Below are 6,190 nucleotides of genomic sequence, written 5' to 3'. Positions count from 1 at the left end.
TAAAGGTACATTTTTGATAGGTTTCCCTTCGTACCAGCTGATCTAGGGTCCAAAATCCAATGCATTTGCAATGTAATGGATCTCGCGTTTACTCAAGTTAAAGCTATTAGCGTTGTAAACTCCGAACCAGACTTTTCCAGCGACATAAACTGAATAGTAACACAGATTCACATAAGCGAGCTGACAGCCACCATGAGCGCAAAGCAAACACCCAGAAGGTAACAGAAGTTCGCTCGCAGTGGAACGTATCAGCAAAAGTGCAATTATCCATGTAGCCGGCAAAAGTACAAATATCCATCTAACAGGGTAGATGTCATGCAAATCGCTCTACTAATGCCCAGCGAGATCATGCTGCCTACGAAATAAGGAGAAAAAATAGTGCAGAACCCATACGGAAAACATGGAGCCTCGTTATGTTTTCATTAGTTGGCCGGTGCACTTGAGGCGGGCTAAACACTTGAAAAGGCATGATGTATGCATGCCTTTCACTAATTAAATCAAGCTAATTTTAAAAGGCAGCCCACAAACCTTCCAAACTGATGGGCTTGACATGGGTGTGGTTAAAGGCCCACAGAAAGATTACACCAGGGAAAAAGCCCTTTGTGCTTGACACTAAAAATAGGTCAATTTTGAGTGGAAAAATGTGATGTAAAAATGTTGTGTTTTGAGCAATTCCCTGTTGCCTACCCCTCAAGTGAGGTGCATTTTTATCAGAAGACTTAGGCGTATGCTGGGTGGAAGGAAGTTTGTGGCTTTCCACAGATTCCAGATCTTTCCATCATAGAAATGTGGGGAAAATGTAATGGATTCTAGGTAAAACAGCCCAGTGACTGCCACACAAGTCACCCAATAAGAGATTCCCCTAGGTGTTTAGGGCCATATTTATACTCCGTTTGCGCCGAAATTGCGTCGTTTTTTTTGACGCAATTTCGACGCAAAACTAACGCCAACTAACGCCATATTTATACTATGGCGTTAGAGGCGAATAGCGCCAAAGTTCCCGGAATGTGCGTCATTTTTTAGCGTGAACCCCTTCCTTGCGTTAATGATATGCAAGGGAGGCGTTCCCGTCTAAAAAATGACTCCCAGGCCTTTACGTGGTATTTATACTCCCGGGCAAAAGAGACGCCCGGGAGTTGGCGTGGCTAAAAACGGCGCATTTGCGCCACTTTTTAACGCCTGCTCAGGGCAGGCGTTAAGGGGCCTGTGGGCTCAAAATGAGCCCACAGGTGCCCTCCCATGCCCCCAGGGACCCCCCCTGCCACCCTTGCCCACCCCAGGAGGACCCCCAAGGATGGAGGGACCCACCCCAGGGACATTCAGGTAAGTTCAGGTAAGTATAATTTTTTATTTTTTATATTTTTTTTTGGTGGCATAGGTGGGCCTTATTTGTGCCCCCCTACATGCCACTATGCCCAATGATCATGCCCAGGGGACAGAAGTCCCCTGGGCATGGCCATTGGGCAAGGGGGCATGACTCCTATCTTTACAATGATAGGAGTCATGTTGATGGGGGATGGGCGTCGAAAATAAATGGCGCAAGTCGGGTTAAGACGATTTTTTCGACGTAACCTGACTTGCCCCATTTTAAGACGCCCATGCGCCATTTTCCCCCTACGCCGGCGCTGTCTGGTCTACGTGGTTTTTTCCCACGCAAACCAGGCAGCGCCGGTCTGATTGCGCCGTCTAACGCCATTCCATAAATACGGCGCCCGCATGGCGCTTCAGAATGGCGTTAGACGGCGCAAAACTTTTTGACGCTAAACTGCGTTAGCGCAGTTTAGCGTCAAAAAGTATAAATATGGGCCTTAGTGTTCTAAAATGCACAGGTTTGCTAGGTTTTCCCAGGTTCTGGTTGAGCTAGGGCCTAAAATATACAATAATGCACTTTGAAAAAAGTGGGTCAGTTTTGAGTAGAAATATGTGATGTATCCATGCTGCATTTTGGATCGTTTCTGTTGCTGGCACTAGGCCTATCACACAAGTAAGGTATAATTTTTGTCAGAAGATTATGAGTATGTTGGGTGGATTCCAGAACTTTCCATCACAGAAATGGGAGTGTAAATGTGTTTTTAGTCAAAGTTTGAGGTTTGCAATGGATTCTGGGTAAAACAAACTGGTGAGAGCCATGCATTTAAAACCATCCAGTGAGCCCGCCCCAACCACCACTCTCGAGAGTGGTTCTGTAGGGTACTTAGCATTGGACTTGTACTGTGCTTCCTCTGTTACAGGGAGGGAGGGCTCCCATCTTGCTGGTGCTGGAACAGTGAGAACTCCCCAGAGATGCGGGTTGGGAGCCTATGAAGCCGTCTGCTGGTTAGTGCGTCATGGTGGGGGTCCGCCAATCTCAACAGCCCTCTTACACTGTACTGCGAGGGGGAGTTCACCTTGAACTATTACATATTAGGTGGACGGTCAGGGAATAACACCTGCTGTTGAGGATCTTGGGTCAGCCTCTGCCAGAAAATCCAGCTGGGCCTGGGACAGTGTGAACTGGAACATTGACTTTCTTGAGGGGCACACATCACGAAGAATAAGCCCACAAAAATAGTGCAAGCCTACAAAATCGATAATTACACCCACCAACTACCCTGGAGGGTGCCATAAGGGAGCCAGCAAAACAGGCATCCCAGGTTGAGCAAGGGTCCCCTACGATGGCTGATATAATGACAGAAATCAAAGGATATCATGAGGCCATGTTGGTAAAGTCTGCAATGAAGGCCCTGGAGGTGGGCCTGCTCCATGCTGATTTCTGCAAAATATCGTTGAGGGTCTCTGAGGCGGAGAGATATGTCACAGTGTTCCAACAAGAGGTGGAGGCCCTAAAAAGACTGTGCCCATGCTCTTGATGCTCTTGTCACACATGGAAGATTGGATTGAAGATGTGGAGAGGCTCTCTATATGAAATAACCTCTGCTTCATTGGGTTTCCTGAGCAGGCAGAGGGACAGTCTGTGGAATTGTTTCTTGAGGATTTGATCATTATAGCCCTGAAGCCAAGATGTCTCTCTATTTTGTTTACTATTGAGAGGGCTCACTTTGCACTGGTACCAGTGTCTAAGCCTGGGGCACCATATAGAGCTATTATTGCCACACTGTTCAACTTCAGAGACAGAGATTTGATCATACAACCTGTGCAGATATGTGGGGCCCCCAGTTTGAGGGCAGACACATTAAGATCTTTCTGGATTACACTCAGAAGGTACAAAGACTTCATGCCAACCAAAAGACGACTACTGGAGCAAAGCCTCAAATTCAGTCTCAAGTTTTCTGTGAAACTTAGGGTATAGCATGAGGAGAAAGTGCACATCTTCATCTCCCCTGATAACCAGAAGAAGCCAATGACTGGCTGGACTCTCTGGGTGCCCCCCTCGTGAAATGTCAGTGGACCACAGGACAGGGGGAAGTGGTGGCAATTGATGGATAGCTAGATCACTCTGACACTCAGTGAACTCTGTGCCAGGTTGTGGAGTCTAACAAATGTCCTGGTGCAGCATGATGGACTTTTGGAGGACTCAGACTGTGTGCCTCATGCCTGGGAGTCATCCCTAATTCACTGAGAGATCAGAGACTGTTGGAGTGATGGCACTGATCAGAGCCTAGAATGACCCTGAGAAAAAGAGAAATGTGCGTGGTTCCTCGAACTTCATTGAAAATGCATGATGATGTACTTTTTTTCTTTTTTTTTGCAGCTGGATTTTCTGTACAAGTGACCTCTATGGCAGGGACCATCATTATGATATAGATGCAAACGTATGCAGGTGGTGGTGGGGGAGTACATATGGTTGTTATCTACTTTGAACTCTAAATCCTTTATTTATTGTAGGTGGGTGGTAAGTAGTTTGCTGATGGGAGGCCCTTGGTGGGCTGCAGTCTGGGGTGTTAAAGAGCACCAGTGAGATTCTGGGTCCTCAGGTCATGGGGACCTGCACAGTTGAGGCCTGAGCCTCAACAGGGGGATGGGGTGGTGGGACCTTAAAGTTGGCCTAGTTGTTAGGGGCTGTAGTTGTTTGGACTTACTGCCTGTGGGTGGGGCAAGTTATATCAAGTTGATGTTGCGTGTGGTTGACTCCATAGCTGGACAGAATAGGCTCATAATGATTTCGTTGGATGCACTGCAAACTGTGTGTTCAAGGGGGTGGGACAGAGTTTGAAGGGTGCACTGTGGGATGAAGGAGCGCATGCATTACTGGGACTATGGCTACTATCTGGAAGTTTATGACTTGGAGCATTTGGGGACTCATCCAACCCACAAAAAGATGCAGAATTTACTCCTATCTCAGGCGCTAAGGGGTGTCCATGGCATTCCTGCAAAAGACACACATGTAGGGTGTTAGACCTGGTTAGCCTTAGGGTAGTCACCCCTAACTTTTTGCTTGCCTCCCTCCACTTTGACATGGGTTGTGCCTGGAGTTCCATTTATGACCCAGGGAGTTAAATTGGACCCCCAGGGGAGGTGTGGGATAGTTTTGGGAGTGCTTGATGCAAGGATTTTGTGTTTGGCGAAAAAGTACGCCCATAAGGATGATGATGCCAAGTTTTTTGGGTCAGTTATGAGTTGGGTTGCTGATCGTGTTGACCTGAAATGATTTTGGCTGGTGACATGAATTGCATGCTGGATGGTGGTATGGATCATCCCCCCCCTGAGGTGGGCATTAAGCCTTCAGTGAATGGTGCTCTCAGAGAAATTATGCTGAGATTGAGGATACGAGATATATGAAGGGTAAGATTCCTGTGCAGCAAAGTATTCTCCTGTTTCGTGCCTGCAACGGGGATGCATAGCCGTTTGGACTATTGCTTAATTTCTGTACCCCTGTCTCAATGTGTGGTAAATGTCTCTTCTCTGGTGCATTATCTTTCAGACCACTCACTATTGTTGTTCTTTTTTCTAATGGGTAGGGAGGCCACTGAGGTGACTCTGTGGAGGATGCAAACTGAGGCTTTACTGGACTCTGTGTTTGTGCAAGCGGTGGTGGAGTTACTGGATCACTACTTCACAGAGAACTGAGGGAGTTCAACAGCAAGAGCAGTGGAGTTGGATGCCATGAAGGTGGCGCTACATGGAGAATGTCTGAAAATGTTCTTATGGTGTGAGGCAATAGCTGTCTAGATCCCTGGATGCCCTAGAAGAGAAACTTAAAGGTTAAGAGAAATGTGTGACTGAGCAAGTGCAGAGATTGTCTGAATAAAAGGACTTACATGCGAGCTGTTAAAGATGTAGGACCGACTACAACTGGCATGCTTCAACTACAGTAAACAGCTTCACATGGTGGGCAAAAAGGGTAATAGATTGCTTGCCAAGCTCCTCCGCAATGAAACGTGCAGTCTGCCTGTGGTGTGGATCCACTATAACCAGGGACAGATGGTGTTTCAACCATAACGGAAGTCTGTGACAGAGCTCCTGAGGAGAAGGACACATACCTGGATGGCCTGCAGATGGCCTCCTTTTTGAGGGAAGAGAGGGCAATTTGGACATCTCCATCACCAAGGACGAAATAAAGGTTGCAATATGGGTGCTGAAGACCACTAATGCCCCAAACGGGTAGGTCTACCTGCTAAGTATTATCAAACTAGGGAAGGAAGTATAGCAGACAGATAACTGGAGATGTTTAATAAGGCATATGTGAAGGGGCTGCTCCCTGCCTCCATGAGAAAGGCACTTATTGTTATGCTGACTAAGCCTGATAAAAATGTTTTGGAAGTGACAACCGACCGCCCCCTGTCAATGCTAAATGTCAATGCTAAATATGGATATGAAAATCCTCAACAAAATTTTGGCAACCCATCTGCTAATGTTTTTGCCCCAGTTGGTCCATGCAGACCAATGTGGATTTATACTCCGTAGGGAAATTTATGTAGGTTGCCATTGGTCATGCATGACCCTATTTTAGATGAGTATCAATACACAAAGCGCTACTGTACATTGATCAAGTGTTCAATTCCCTTTTGCCGGAGGTTTGTGGAAAGTCTTGTGTATAGTCAGCATAGGTGAGTGGTGGTATGTAAAGTGGGTACAACTGCTCTACAAAAGTCTGACTACGAGAGTGAGTGTGGGGAGGGTGGTGCTGGCAACTGTTCTCCCTACATCAAGGAACCCGACAGGGCTGTCCTATTTTACTCCTAATATTCACACAAGCAATAGAGCCATTGGCTTGCAGGCTTTGCCGGATGATGCATGGCTGGGGGTACCT

The sequence above is a fragment of the Pleurodeles waltl genome, chromosome 6 (genome assembly GCF_031143425.1).
Source record: "Pleurodeles waltl isolate 20211129_DDA chromosome 6, aPleWal1.hap1.20221129, whole genome shotgun sequence".
In the NCBI taxonomy this organism is placed as follows: Eukaryota; Metazoa; Chordata; class Amphibia; order Caudata; family Salamandridae; genus Pleurodeles; species Pleurodeles waltl.
This window is presented reverse-complemented; position numbering follows the sequence as displayed.